The sequence below is a fragment of the Bombus fervidus genome, chromosome 7, assembly GCF_041682495.2.
Source record: "Bombus fervidus isolate BK054 chromosome 7, iyBomFerv1, whole genome shotgun sequence".
NCBI lineage: Eukaryota > Metazoa > Arthropoda > Insecta > Hymenoptera > Apidae > Bombus > Bombus fervidus.
The window spans coordinates 7743352-7760020 of record NC_091523.1 but is presented as its reverse complement, the minus strand read 5'-3'; the positions used below and the strand labels follow the sequence as shown (position 1 = coordinate 7760020).

General features: G+C 42.5%; 1 long non-coding RNA gene across 3 annotated transcripts; it reads right to left on the bottom strand.

The window, feature by feature from the left end:
• Positions 1-1455: 1455 nt before the first annotated feature.
• On the bottom strand, positions 1456-12862 carry LOC139988986 (uncharacterized). 3 transcript variants are annotated; one of them, XR_011800242.1, is made up of 6 exons: positions 10000-12862; positions 9688-9903; positions 9487-9636; positions 9321-9412; positions 5737-5917; positions 1456-1758 (listed from the first exon to the last, which is right to left on the bottom strand). It is a non-coding gene; the product is annotated as an uncharacterized lncRNA (long non-coding RNA). The 3 variants fall into 3 exon arrangements; XR_011800241.1 differs by lacking the exon at positions 5737-5917; XR_011800243.1 differs by lacking the exon at positions 5737-5917 and having other exon boundaries at positions 9723-9903.
• Between the last annotated feature and the right edge of the window lie 3807 nt (positions 12863-16669).

Genomic DNA, 16669 nt, shown 5'->3' with positions numbered 1-16669 from the left:
GCCACGAAATTGGTATTTCACGCTATAAACGAGAGTACTGATAATTCGATAATATCGGACGTTCCGAGCTGCCTGGCGTACAAAGTCGCGTTACCCCTCGCAGCCAGTCGAAACCGGAGCGATCGAGAGTCTATTTTGAGTGAGACGTGGGTATCGATGAGATGTAGATACAGATAATAGATTTATAGAAACGGAGGGAACTCGATTTCGCCTCGGATACGACGGACGGTTTAGCGATATGGACAATTTGAAGCAACGTCGATCCCCCGTTAGGGACCCGGCGCAAAGAGCGAACTTTCAATAAATTCAAATGCCATCGTTCGAGTTGAATTTTAAGGGACCGGAATGAGACATTCGGGCCGAGAATAATCAAAACTTTCGAACTCTTGATAACCGGCAATGTACGTTTATACGACGCCATAAAAGTAGCTCAAAACTTTGACTTTACAGCTTCGTCTCGATTTAAAGTCCCGTAAGTACGACCTCTTCATGCGGATAGACTATGTACAGTAATGTACACTTCATCCCGGAATTGTCGTAACGTGATTACATAGAACCTCGTATGCAACCGTTGTTGCACTGGCAGACAGAAAAAAATCGCAATAATTCGTTTACTGTAGCCAGACCGTACGATTCCACGGTAAGGCGACCGCGATTTTATTGCACCCCCAGCGGGTGTGAGCGTCATTACCGCTTAGTAAGCAGCGAAATTATCATGGAATAGTACCCCACGCCGCGAAAACAAGCCAACAGAAACCATTTACATTATATCGTGTAAGCTACGATTAGACCACATTGCGATATTCGTAAAACACATGTTTTCTTGGATTTTCCGATTCTCTTTAGCTCGTCGTTTGAAACAAATTTTTTGGGGGGGCTGCGACCATCGATACTTTGCTATCGTACGCAGGGAACGCGACGAGAGAACCAACTGATAAACGAACTGATAAAAATTATCGTAATACGTCTCCGAGGCAGCTTTCGCCAGCAAGCCAGATCGTGGAATGGAAAATCTCTTTCACGACGGAACCAGCTTAACGAAATGAAATTTCACAGTCCGTCCATCCTTCTCTCTTCTTCCGTGTTTCACTCCCTCCGCTTTCTCTTTTCTTTCTCTCCCCTTCTGTCTCTGTTCGTCGACAGCCTCCTGCGTCTGTTTATCTTTCTTCTATCCTCCGTCGGCTCACTCTTCGGTCGCTACTGCCGTGCTCTTTCTTTCTTCCAGTGGAAGCAGCTTCAGATATGAGAATTTAAAATGGGGATGGAAACGAATTGCCGGGTTTTCAACTGCTACGACAACGTTCCGCTTCTATGGAGCTCGCATGCACGCGGCTTTACCATACGTTAATACAATAGTTTAATTCCACAAAATAGAATACATGCAATATAAAGTAGGAATAGATATAATATCAATGGATGATTTATTTATTTGATATTTATATGATACATGTTCGATTACTGGGAAACAAAATTTTATTTCGCCTACATATAGTATGAAAGGTTTATTTTTACATTGCGTATCTTCTGCTTGGTACATTGTTCGAATTCAATCCGATTGCGAATGACTCAAGAGATTTTCGTTTAACATTCTGATTGGTTGGAAACAGAGTTCCTTATAAGAACAACGAGTCGAGGATTCCTGGAATTGTAGGTGGTGCATTCCAAGAATCGGCCGTGACTGTTGCCAACGTACCGTCTATGGCAAGCAATTTATAACTCCGTACTTACGAAGCAACAGCGCTTCGGGTTCATCCCCTTCTGCAACATTAACGTGCGTTTAGAAATCAACTTTTGCACGACGATTCAACTTTTTCCATACCTATCGTGCTTACTCTAGAGCATGCATATTTGTTCGAAACATACGAAAAGGAAGTATTTCGAGTTGGAATGGATATTTTAAGCCACGCTAGATTCGCGGTATCGCGGTATTACAGATTCGTCGCGGACGATAGACGACGAACGCAATGCGCGTTCGATAAGGGGATGAAACGAGCGTTCGCGAAACGGATCGAGCGAGCCTGGTACGTTTCGGTGTTTTAATGGGTCGTTATTGTCAATAACGATTGGTTTTACGGACGAACGAATGTCGTGTACCGTGTGCGCACGGCCAAATGCGTATGACGTTCTCGCCGCACGCCTCACGGATTATTCGGGCTGCAGCTCGATTCAGATTCCACCGGTATTTACGGCGGACACGTCGCAACAAGGAGCTTCCAGCGTAATCCACCGTGAAAGAACAATTATCGGCGTCGCGATGGTGACAGAACGAATGGGAAATCCAGCCAGGATCGTGGGTTGGTTATCGATTTTCCCAACAGTCCACCTATCTTTTTTTCCTCAACGAATCGTTTGAATTCGGATACGACCCAGGCACGGTTAAAACGTGTCACCTACGCTTCCTGATTATTTGATCAGTTTAAATCCACACCGATTTCTCGTCAATCTCGCTTGTCTAATTTTTCGGAAAGTAGGATGAGAAATGTATCCGTGGTATAATGATACTTTATCCGGTGGTATAACAGTAGTAAATTTAAAAATAAATGATAATCTGTGGCTGGTGATACGAGAACCTATATACATATACATATACGTATATATAAACATGTATATAATATATATTTATATATAATGCGCGATAAATCTTCGGTGCTCGGCCCGTCGTCTATACTATATCCTGCGGTGCGAGCGGCCCAGTCCTTGAATTTGCCACGTTCATAAATTTCAACGGCGCGATAAAGTCCCCGCTCGAGGTCCTGGTCATCGCATCGACGAGGAAGTCTACGAACCGGATGTAACGAAGAACATGCAGGCGAGAATCGCCACAACCTGTGTGCCGCGCACGTCCATCGAGAGACGTCCGCGATCTTCTTTTTCCTTTCTTCAGGCCCTCTGCTCGTTTCCTCTTCTTTTTACGCTCACTTTCCCTTTCCGTTCGTTGCCGCAGGATTCGACCGCGTAATCGTTACGACGACCACGACAACGACTACGACGAAGAAGACGGTAACGTGTGGCGAACGAGGCCATAAGGCCCGTCGAAGGGCGAGCTCCGCACCTACAGCGTGAAGAATGTTAACAAGCCGTGGCGGTGGCGGCGTTGCACGGACACTGGCCAGTTTTTCTGCGTTTCTCTGAACGTGTGCCGATGCCATCGGGAAGTCCTTAAGCCGTCGGGTAATAAATGTAAGGATAATGAGCCGTTGCACGTCCAGCGAGGATTAGGACTGCAGATAAGGGTCGCTGATCTCTTCTCGCGCCAAGACAATATGCCCTCGTTGGGCTTTGATATAACGAAAAGGACGTTATTCGACGGATCTGTCCCGCATACACGCGTACACGTGTACTATATAGCGTAGATTGATTGCGGACTCCTTCGTGGACGGGCGTCATTGTGCGTTTGGATTTTGATTAATCGCCTCCGCCGAATAATTAAATACGGCGGTGGCGGCAAAAAGCCCTAACGACGTAAGCACGGGTATGAAAAAAGGGAGGATCTGTGTTACTTCTTCTTATCTGTTAGGGAATACAATAGGTGCCAGTTTGCCGCTCGAGGGAGAATTATGTATCAAGCAGCGCGGGAGAATTGATCGTTACGTGGAGAGTTGTTAATTAGCATAACGACGAATGTAGGTCGGCCGTAATCTTTTTACGATGCTATAGCGCAAAGAAGAAAAAGCAAAACGATTTCGTGTAAATCACACGTACCTGGTTAGCCATTATCGATTCGCTTAAAACAATGTTAGCGAATCGTAGTGGTTGGATGTAACGTGGAACGAGAGTAGATTCGATTTTGAGGCTATTTTTAGCCAGCAGTCGAATTGATTAAGGATCCCAGAGTGGAAAATGGAATTTCGGTTACAAGATTAATTGAAATTGTTCTCTAGGGGAGAAGTACAAGTCCCGGGATACTGACCTGAACGAAAACTCTGGTAAATCGTTTCGGAATTGCTGTCTTTCCAAGCCGTGAATTCTTTTCCCGTGCCGACGGTGTCGACAACGGCGCGGCGTTACTCCTCGCCCGAGCGCCTTGGCTGAGACCTTTATGACACAATGACTTAATGGAAGTTTGCACATTACTCACGAGTTCCATGGCGATTATGTTGGACCATGGCGGTAAAGTTAGTCACGCAAGGTGAATACACGTAGCGCGAGCAGGGCGTAACAGAGGCGAGGGAAGATGGATGTCGGTGTTTTGAGAAATTGAGACAACGGCCACTGTCACGCGAGATAAATTATACACAGCCCTATTGGTAAATTGGATCGAAGACGATCGGGATATGGATACGGGAGACCGTGATTTCACCTTAATGATTAAGTTAGCGTTCAATTCATACCGATTACACTGACATTGCTCGTTTTCAGTAAAATTATCAACACGATGTCGTTTGAATACACGTGATATGGAATGATAAAAACATTAGGACAAAAAGATGATCTATTCAAGTTTGTCAATTTGAAACTTTCTAAGTCACTTTTATAATATCACGTTCCACCTAGAAAATCTTTGAAAGCGAAATGATGGTGTCTCTGCACAGGCAAGGCTTCGTAGAAAGTTGAATGCTCCATTCACGTGGAAATGTGCAGACAACTGAGCATATCCAGGCGTATCCCCCAATTACTTCGATTGCATTAATTAATTGCCTTAACGATAATCTTATTCCGTATTCAAATTGTTCCGCCATCCGACCCTTGTTATGCGATATCAAGTGGGCGAGAACTCGCATCGAATTGGATTAGGTCAATTCCCTTCCGCCCCACCTTCCTGTCGGCTCTCTCGCTTGGCCGTCGACTATCTCCCTTTATCTGGCCGCAGCTCACCCTAGTCTACGAGCATTACGCGAAATCCAATTCCTTTGGCCGAGCGTACGGTCCAGCCCGTAATATCCTGAACTACGTCGTACGGGCTCATCCACACGTACAGTTATGCCATTGCACCGCCAGTCAGAAACGCGGTCGACGCGTCGTAGATCGCGCTAATGATTCCACCGAGTTGGAAATTCGGAATCGGTCCACGATCTAACGGGTCATAAAAGACAGCACGCGGTACACTGGAACTCGATTCGAACTACTGTATTTTCACTGTGTTTCCGGAATCCTACGAACTGTTGGCTCTTCTTCGAGGAACTTTGTAAGAAGAGTGGCGTGAATGGGAGCGAGGTTAATGCTGGGAAGTTTCAGATGAATTCCTTCTGCATGAGGAATTCTTGCGCAGGTGATACGAGGAATGCACATATCTTTTTGTTATGCTGTGAGGGTCGTGTGCGAAATATTTCTACGTATATTATCCTCTCGCTTCTGATATTTATAGGATATTTATATTATTTGTATCTTTTATTCTTTAGAATTTCGATCCTCTGCCTTTATCAATTCGTAACAAAATAGTCCTTAAGGTATATCAGATTTAATTGCGAAGTAAATGCAGCGTGCTTCTAAGCGCAACAAACATAGCAGCAGATTAGTTCAATTAGGAAGATTACAAGGGCTTCGGAAAGAAGATCGACCACCCAGTTGTCGCTAAGTATCCGACGAATATACCCTGTCAAAAGCATCAAGCTATTGTGAGACGAGGGATGAGCGAAGCTTGAGGGTGGCCAATTAGTCAGAATTAGAAGGGCCATTAGTCACTATCTCGCCGCTACGCCGTGCCGATCGTCGTATGTTCCACGACCGAACTACTAGCAGAAACACGAACTGTGTTTCTCGGCCATTGACACGCAAACCGGGATGAAATTACTTTACATTTTAATTAGCAGTCCAGTGTTCTCTCTTTCCCTTTCCCTCTTCCTTCTGTCTACCTTCAACCACCATTGCGTCCGGCGTCTTCGTCCTGATCCCAATCTATCGACTCGACGATCGGATTATACTCTGGAGAGCGGTTTTCGGCTTTCTTCGGGGGGGTCGACGACGTAGCCGGAAGATCCTGTAGATAGTAATAAATTGGACGTTAAGCGGCGAAAATTGACCAATTAGAGTAGACGGCCGGCTTTTCCCGTTCCTAAAGTCTTTATAGGAGTAATCGAGCTCCCCACGAAACGCGAATTAATTGGTCCTTCGGTGTCTCGTTGAGAAACTCGATGAGGCTCGAGGTAAGGATATCCAAGAGCGAGACTGTGGTGATAGGTCTAGAACGTCTTATGGGGAATCGAGTCGTTTATTAGACGGAGTCAATTAACTGGGAACGCCGTTTCTCCAGATACTTTTGAATAGCAATAACGAAACTCTGGTCACGAATCGTAGAGATGTTCCTCGGGCGAAACTGGGTTATTTAAATGCAAGCGTTCTCGTCCACAGTTACCATTCGTTATCCACACGTGGAATCGACTGAACCGTAGTGAAACTACGCGTGTTCAGACCACGCGTACGTAAATTGTAGTAGAAAGATTGACGATAACGATTGCGAAATTTTCTATTGTAATTACGACTGTCTATTAACTAGTAATGATGAAAAGGAAACCGGCATAGCAAAAATAGATCTACTATGGATAATGCGTTAATGATTTAATGATGAGCGATCAGGAGGTAGTAATGCGCACAAACGGGACCAAATGCAAGTGCATACATACATGATAATAGGCAAACCGATTATTCTCTAATGCGGCCAGTTCAACGTGCATTTGCCGTCTTCCGGCGAATTCAGTGTATCGACCGCTAAACGTTAACAGTCAAACGACCAATAATTATTCATGGAAATTTCGCGAACCACTAATCGACCTCTTTCTTCTACCTTATTATCTTGTAACTTTTCTTATTGGTTTCATACGTACTTTCACGATTAACGATAATATCGAAACGTCGTAAACAGTAACGCGAACATTCAAAATCGCTGATCCTGGGTCATGAAAAGCTTTTATGTTTTCCAGTGGTCGCGGTTCTAAAACTTTCAATAGCGACAGCCAATCCTATTAGCTGGGAAACAAGCGGTCGACTCGACCACGCGGAAAGCTGCGTGCGACGAGACTGTCGAGAGTTAATTTCACGGGGCAATCGACCGATCCCACTGTTTTCCGCAAGGACGGAAACCTTTTCGCGCAGAAGCGGTCGCATTGTTTCACGACTCTCGTTTGACGTCCGTGAATAAAGGGCTGCCCCGTTATTTCTAATAACCGAGGCGATCGTTCGCAAAGAACCGGACACAGATGAAGCAACATTTTCGCAAACGGGCGATTGGCATGCTCGATTAACGGTGATGGGGGTTGCCACAATACAGCAAACGCAGTTTACGAACTTAGTCAATTTTCCTCTCGTTAGTCCACGTACTACGGCTGACCCCGACAAATTCACTCGGCGTTCGCGTTTTTTGTCAGCTTCCTGCTGCCAGTCTCGACGTTCACCGAGCGTCACGAAATTTCGTGGCCACCTACCCACCGCTTGTAATTGTAACAGGGGTAAGGACGCGCGGCGAAATTCTGTTTGACGAGGATTGCGCTTTTCGAACAAGTTTCCAACGAGTTTCCTAATATTTCCTTGTGTATCAAACTTGTATGAATGCTTTACCGGCTAATAAGCTTGGGGTAGAAAGTTGCGCATTGAACATGGCTGTAGTTTGATTTAAATTAATATTGTTACCTCTTTCGCTGATGTTATGTAAGGAATCTTTAATCCCTGCTTCGTAACATCGTACACTCGTTACATGAATCGTGGTTTCAATTCAAGAAAGATAAGTCTTTTTAATTGAACAAAATTAATGTTCTATTTGAATTTCAGCTTCTTTCAGATTCTTCAATGTATAATAATAATATTATAATAGTAAGTAGAAAATTCCAAAGGTAAAGATGTACTCATTTTCAACTAAATAGAGATTTCTTGTTATTAAAAAATTGTCTAACATTAGAAAAATATGAATGACTTTTCTCAACTTTACAACGGTCTCGTTAGAAAATTAAAAGCCTTTTTGTTTATTGCAAAGAAAACGTGATTGGAAAAATTGTAAGACGATAAATTTTTGGATGATGATATATCTAAAAGTCCAATCTCAATTAAGAATATAGGTTGGTTCAGAATAGCGTGGCCGTTTGTCGGCAAGTTAAAATTCGAGTTTTTAAGCAGACATTTCTTGCAGAACAAAGCTTGGTGGCCGTTTTTAATGGAATGACACAAAGCTTCGAGTCATTTGTTAGTCTAGACAACGAACGCTCTGTCTGAGGATGTGAAACATTCCGCAAATGCACTTTACTTTGTCCATTGTCGTGGATGGCAGGCGGCATGGAGCTCTGTTCAACTCTTTTTGCATGCGACCCGTGCATTTTTCTCTCATTATGTCGCATAAAACGCTTTCCGCGGAATCTATTTTGGCTTCCCCTTTCGTCGACTCAGTTTTTCGCCGATGAAGCAATCTCCGAACGCGGTAGAACCGTTTATCTCTACTCTGCTCTTCGATGGGAGATTTTAATCGAACGCTTTAGTTCAACCAATTCAATTCCTATTCACCTTGATTCTAATCTTATATTTCACAATTTGTGGCATCTTAAGGAACTTATAATAAAAATGTCAACTAATTTGTACGATTACCTTATAAGAACCAAAATCTTACTTAATTATCAATGACACCTAATCGACTATGAAGAGGATTAATCTTAGCTACTATAGAATAATTCTAGAATAATTAACGCTCTAAATTTCATAAAAGCTGATTAACTTAAGACACGCAATCACATCGAAATACTGGATAAAATTGGACATTATGTCTGCTTACGTAACCTAATGTAATTCACGACCAAGTTGCACGGTAATTTTCCCGCAACCACCTGTCTATGTTTAGAAATTTGTTCGTTTTAGTGGTTGTATCGCTTTCCATATCACAATTGCAACCACCATCGTAGGTCGTTCAGTGTAACGAGTCCTTATTCGGTGGCACAGGTTGAAAAGCAGGCGAATGAAATTGGCGGAAATCGAGAAAAGGAGCGGACGAATCGATTTATCGGAGGGCAGACGTGTATGCACGTACGTTGGAATCCGTTAACGAGAATTTTATCTATGGAATTCCGCTGTTATTTCGTTTGAAACTCATCGCGCGCCGATAGAATCACATTCTTTCGTGGTAATAGAAATCGAAGCACATATTGACCGTTCCTAATTCCGAGCGAGTGGCGAGATCAAGAAACGGGCGGACGATTGATTAGAAAGCAAATGGAAAAGATTGGGGTGGCCGGCCGGACGGGGGATTACGAAATTTAACAGATGCTGTTTGCGCAACACGGATCAGCAAACAATTCTCTTGAATTTTCATTTGATACGTTCATTGGTAGTAGATCGTACATGGGAATTATGACGGTATCTACCATTTAATCAAGATTGTATAAATTCGTACGCGCAAATTGACTCACATAAATTGATTAATTTCTCCATTAAGAGCATACTTCGTAACGTAACAACCGTGTTAATCGTTGAACGCATAATAGCAGTTTTGTTAATTACACTGAAATGAAGATATCAGTAATGAAAAGATCGTAATTTAAACAGCCGAGATGTGTACATACAAGATAATTTTACATCATTCCGAAGAACCAGTGTTTAATGTGATGAATAGCAATTATGGTAAGCTCTTATTTTCAGACGAATCTACCTCGGTAAAATGTTACGATGTAGCGATAGTTGCAGAAACAACAGGGTTTTACCACACGTATTTAATCGTTCCTGAAACTAAGATCATTTTTCAATGAACAATAAAATTAATGGTCTTCGCTTACTTACTTCCTAACCATTCTCAATTAGAATGATCACCTTACCGGTGAAATATAATAATTATCTCGTATCCCTGTTTGTACACCGAGGTATCAAAGTTCGCGGAAAATAAACGAAGCAGGCAATTTGACAAGCCAGGGCACACATGTTTGTGAAAGCAGCGGAAGACAAATTTTGCCAGTCTGCTTTGTAATTTCCCTCCTCTCCTACGATTTCTGATTGTATCTGCCAGTTTAAAGACACTTAAATATAGGTAGCTATTTAACGTAAACAAAATTTTTAGTAATTCAAAGTTCGCGATCACGAGCAACGTATTCTTACCGTGAAATAAAAGAAGCTTTCTCTCAGCTGTATCGTTGACGGTAATTCACGAAAATGAATATTATGTCCACGATTTATGTATATCTATTAACTTAATCGAGACAGTTAATTCAATATCTCGTACGTATTTTCCTTCGTCGAAGATCTACACGGATATGAAATACAGGTTGGCTATATTGGTAATATCGTTTTCGAAGAATTTCGTAGCCGTTTTGATAAGGTTGTTAATTCGCCGTGGCCAATCTACCTGGCGAGCCGGATGATGGCGCGTGGAAGATCACGTACCCTGCAAGTTGTAGAGAAAACAAAATCGAAAACCAATATCGAGTCGACCACGGCCGGGCACGCCCGTTTATTTTCGCGATTTTAAGTAGAAGATTGATCGTCGTCGAGGTGACCCATACCAGCTCGGTTCGTTGAATTCTTGCGTCGATCTTGACGTTCAGTACCAATGTTACTGCTTCTTCTTGTTTTAGCTAAAATTACTAGCGAAAAATAAAGGCACCGGCTTGTACCGATCACCTTAGATCCGGTGAAAACGTTGGCCAGCATTTATTGCAAGACGAACGAGAACACGAGATCAATCAAATAAAAAAGAAAAATGTCTTCACGATATTTTGTTTCCTTTTTTCTTCTTTTAGTAAATGATTCTTATATCGCAGAATTGAAAACTTTATCTTTTAAGAGATATATAACGTCGTCAAATAACGCAAAGATGATCCGGTGTAATTTATTGCACAATGTTAATAATATGCTATTTTCTTTGTTATTGTGTATCGCCATAAATTTCGGTTCATCTGGAGAGTTTCATTAATCCATTGGTCCTATAGCTAAAAATACTCGTTGAATAAGTGACTAAAGCGCAATAACGCATTGCCAAATGATCGCCCGCGACAGGTAGATAACTTTTATCCCAGTCGAACGATTTATGGATGGTCGCATTAACCGCAACGTAGTTGTTTAACGCGTTTTAAATAAAATCGAAACTGGCTACGGATAGCAGTCGCGGCGCGAGGCAAAACACGAGCAGATTTTCATCAGCAGATTACACCGTCGAACCTCTAGTTTTAATTATCGAGCTTTAATCTAATTTGTGCTCCTCTTTCTTTCTCTCTCTCTCTCTCTCTCTCTCTTTCTCTCTCTTCCTCCCTTTCTCTCTCCCTGTCTCTCGTTCGCTCATTCGCTCACTCACACTTTTCCGCATCCCAGAATCACGACGACCGGAATGACAACGTGATATACGCGGTGTCCATGGAGTTTCGAGCGACGAACGAAACTTCGTAAAAGTTCATTTATTTTTCTACGAACGCGAGAGTACCGCTGATTTATGACGCGTGTCCGGTCCGCTCGTATCCGCGGATAATGAAAAATCCTCGCAGAAATCTGCATTTATTTATTCGCCAGTGTCATGTATATTCTTTGATACAAAGCGAATTCTATGCTCGCGTAACATGAGATCACCATTCGTGAAAGTCAAATGTCCGATGTAGCGATGATTTTTATCATGTCGAATAATATTTTCCAACTGATTTGTAACGGGTTTGAAAGATTCTTTTGATGAATTTTGAATACCGACTATTCCCTTTTGTATCTACATTTTTTCGCTATAGTAATGGATAAACGAATTATTTCTAGAATTCTACAAGAGTACACTTTATACAACGAATCTATCGCAACTGGTATTTCAAATAGTTGCTTCGACTATACATAGCTACCTATTGCATTGTTAGTAGCAACACTTTAGCCCTCAAAACTACTGAATGTTATTTCGTTTCTGACATTTCGCGGTTCGCGTTTCTATGCATTTACTTCGTGCCGGGCATAAATTTGAGAGGATCGAATGAACGCCATCGTTGAAACAAACAATTCGACATATCTTAGGCAAAGAACTATTTTAGGAGAGCTATTTAATGCGGTTCAAATTTCTACATAACTCTTTATCATAGAACGAAACAGGAGCGTAAACGAATTGTCTGCTTCTCGTGTGATAAAACTGGTAGAAATTTAAGTAAAATGAGTGAAATAAATTGAAAGACATGCTGCGAATACGCTGGTTTTACGTGTTGCTATAGGAAACAGGGAACCATAATGGAGAGATGAATTTAACCGCGCTGCCTCGAGCATCCTTATTTTACTTAACCATTAATTCAACGACGACCATTCGGCGACTTTATTATCTCATTATGCTTAATGGATATCAAATTTGACCGTGCCGACCATTAGTAGAGAAGTTAAGCTCAAGTCTATTAACGCACCGACACTTACGCCGCTCCTATCACGAATGGAAATCCTGGTAACCGAGGACGCGGTCCGTCGTTTGGAGTTTCGCTTTGGCTGAATTTTCAGATAGCGAGCAAAGAAGACAGCGAAATTGTGAATCATCGTGGCAAGACAGGGACGAACAGAGAGAAACAAGGGGAGAGAGTCGAGCGAAGAGAAGAAAGACGAAATGAACGAAGAGAAAGGCAATAAGAAAGAGAGAGTGGAGAAGACAGTGGAAGAAAGACACGGTGAAAACTTTTATCGACTGACAAGCAACCACGCCAAAGCCGTTAATGGCTACTCAAATATGCGCCCCTGCAGGGGTAGTGCTACACCGTGGCTTTTGAACTTCATTTTCGAAAGTTCCAGTTGTCTGAGGGCTACACTTTCGGAACGTTCATTGTTTACAAGCGACCAGAGACGTGGAAAAATTTTCACCGTTGATACTATTGATCCACGTTAAATAAATGCCAATTCGTTTTAAATGATCGACGATAAATCAACCGTTTGTAAGAAATTTCACAACTCCGACACAATCCTCGATACATCTTGTAAAAAGATTCTTCGATTCGTTAGTAGTAGCCACTCGAAAAGATCGTTGACCAACCTGTTGTAAGCGGAACGAAATACTTTCACCATGTTAGTCGTCACCGGGGCGTGTCTCGTTTCTTGGCATTTTCATCGCGAGGACGTTCCCCAAATCGGTCAACCTGCACCGTGGGCTCGAGAGTACGAGCAATTAGTAATCGGTACCGGGCAATTACCGCGGCAAAGAACGAGCGCCGGAATACCGTTTCAGTCGTGCTCTCTCCCCGCCCGATAAATCTTCGCCGTCGTGCAATTAATCGGGCGCGAGGCATTCGAAACACAGAGCCCGCTTGGTATCTGGTTGACCCTCGGTCACCGACGTACGAACCGATGCTGTCTTTCCTCTGTGCGCTATGTTGTATATGGTAGCGAGTATTATGGTAGCCAAGGTCTTAACCTCTCTCTCTCTTTCTCTCTCTCTCTCTCTCTCTCTCTCTTCCTTGGTAGCTAGCGAACTTCGTTTCATTTCCCTTTTCATTCTTCTCCCGGTCAGCGTCTCCGTTTTTGTTTCCTGAAGGACATAACAACCAGAAGGAGAGGCCGTCTCTTATTCCTACTTCTTCCTCTCCCCTTTTTCTTCTTCCTTCTTCTTTTTCCTACTTTCGATTCTCCTTTTTGCCACCGCTCCTTCCGTTCCGGATTATGTCGAAGGTAGCCCGAAGGTAGCCCGAAGGTAGCCCAAGAAGAGAGGCAGCAGCCGGCCCAGCTGCTGAACATAATAACAACCACCAATTAAAATACCTTATTACGGAGGGACAATACGGTCCGGTGAGGCGAAGGGCAGGATTTTAAGGAGCGAAAGGCGTAATCCCTAACGAGAGAGAATCCTCCCAGTTACGGATTGAATTTCATCGTGCCGAAGAAGGAGTTTGCCTCGGGAAAAGGTGGATCATCCGTGAACGCTCTGTTACGCTCGGCAGAATCCCTCTCTTGTCAACACGCGGATTAAACACAAATTTCCCATTAAGGGTGTCGTACTTTTTCTTCTCTTTCGCCACCGTATGCCGCAGCCACAACCGATACTTGTATCTTTCTGCACACGTTTCCCCGAAGAATGAAGGACGGATTTTAATATGCGCTCCGAACCGAAGTGGAATACTCGCCGAATCGCCTTTACAATGCATCGATTGAAAAGTATTAACCGTATTCGGTGGAAAGCAACGAGGCAAAGTATGCGAACTACAGAAACTCTAGCTACTCGCCATCCATAAACCAACGAATCTACCAGAAATAAATAGAGAATCTACAGGGTGTTTCATAGAGTTACGTTCGAAATCTACCTTATCTCTGCTTGCAATATGCATATATTCGATATGGTATCTCTTGACTCAAATTCACAGTTTGACACGTTTCTTTACGTGTGTGTGCACACGTTTCGAGATCCTCCTTTTCTCTTTAACATTTCTCAACGGTAGATCCAATTCTCTGTTTCAATTTATCCAGCAAATTAACTGGTTCCTCGTATACCATAATGTTTAGGTGTCACTAGAAATAAAAATTTAACGACTCTACATTTAGTGAACGACTATGTTATGCTATATATTCACGTAGTACTAATGATTCATTGGAGCCTACATCCATCATGATATCTCTGTTTGTTTCTATGAGAGTTATACTTCTAAGTTTCAACTTCAATTTTTTAAATATGCGGTATAAACACCGAAGCTCATGATGTTACCCACGATGTTACGTCACGATGTTACCCAAAGCTGATCGTAATATCTCAGTAAATTAACAAGCATAACGATACGAAGAAAAACCAGATTTACGCAGAAGCTGTGTAACAGAATCGTGGATATAACAAGCATCACCGTTAGCGACCAGGGAATTAATCTCCATTGAAAGGGAAGCACGTAACTGCGGATTAAATTGCCTGGCCTGGTGAAGAAGAGGCTCAGAAAGCGGCAGCCCGTCGTTCTGTCGATAAATAAATTAGCGAAAGGCAATGCACGGTCCCGGCCAATTAGGAACGAGCCGTGGAATAAAAATTGGGAGCCCGTTGCTTTCGAACTTTCCCTCGGCGAAATAGCCGGTCCGTGATTCGACCCTTTTACAATTTTTGAATCGACGCTACGGTTGCCGCGCAACGAACGCGCCCCATCAGGATTATCCCTCGGCGATTTACGCAGCTTCTCTTTTCCTCGCGCTCTTTTCATCGATTCCACGTTTTTAAACGCGTTCGAGCCCGTTACCATCGGGATCCCTCCCGATCACGACGGAACCTGTGTTTATGAACGACTTTAACGCTCGAGAAGCGCGAAGTAGGAAATTGCCGATTTACGCAATCGTTATAGGGAGAACTGGTTACCACGAGCGGGGAAATATCTGTGGTTTTCGGTTAGGTTTCTTTTTTATTTTCTTTTACTTCGCGATGAAACGTGTTGCAAAAGTTTAAGATTGGAAATTTAAGATCGAAGTTGTTGGCCGAGTCGGGGGAATCGATGTAAAATTTGATTTCATTTTTATTAAGAACCGGTTTTACCGGATTCCTGGACTACGTTTCGCGCTCGATTCGGTTGTACTGAGATCACGTTGCGGAAATTGGACGGGTTGTCGTTTTGAAAAAAAGAAGGGTTACGACCGTGTTACACGTATGACGCACGGTATGACTGAACGCTGTTTTATTTTGTGTTCGATGAGTTTTTTGATTAAGTTAATTTCAAGGGAGCGGTATCTGCCGTGATATTTAAAAGCGTGAGACAATCACACGGACCTTTTCTCATGAAGTCATCTGACGTGCTTTTTAATTGCCTCGGGAATTCGTTAGAAAATCGAACTTTCGTTTCATCACATTTCACGATTAATATTATACGATCGTCGGCGATCGATATGATTTCTCTACTTTTCATTTCGCCAACAAATACAATGAGACGAGAAATCTATTTGCGCGATATGCGAAGAAGTATGCAAGGAGATCTCAATCGTTGAAACGAGATTTCCTTTAAAATTTCTCCTCGTACATTATGAGCGTGCTATGTTTCAACGTCGTGTTATGTTTAGATGATAATTTGCAGTTTTGAAACTGTTAATTGAGCTTTGGTTGTATATTATAATTTGGAGACAAGAAAATTCTTATATTACAATTCTATAATTTTAAAACAAGGAAACGAAATGAGTAATAAATCGGAACAAATATTTTATGACAACATTTTCAATCTTTCTCACGTTTAAATAGTTTGCACAAGGAATATTATTCAGTCAGGTATTAAACTAGTTGAAACACTGTTCTTGATAGACGATCCGAGGAAAGATAAATCAGCATATTGCGTTGAACAGACAATATTTGTTGCAATTACGGGTTATAATAGGGGAAAGTTGAACGGTACACCTTCCGAGGTGCAAGCTTCAACGAGAGAACACACGTTCCACGATACACGTGCGTGCACGACTGATATGACTCCATTCGCTCGTTTGCTTAGTTAATATTAACGCTATTAAGCTCATCCCCGATAGGATATCGCGTCCACGCCACTTGCCTGCTGCGTTTATGCAGCTCGGCTAATTTGAATGAGAGTACGCCTCCATTCTGTGCTCTGTTAAAAACCGTGCGTCATAATTAGTCCTTCTTTTCTTCGAGATAACACGAGCGAGAACGCCCCTAAATGCGAATATGTGAACATTTTTTTAAACGAGTATTTCTTCTTGCTGAAAATTAATAACGAGGGAACTGTTGATTAAGCGTGGTGGAATATTATTAAAGATATCGCAGATCCTATTAATTATTTCTCTTAATTATTTTACCCTCAATTTTTGTCGACAACGTTACTCTTTATTAGTACTTATTATACCACGTTGGTTCGAAGGATAACGGAGGTAATTC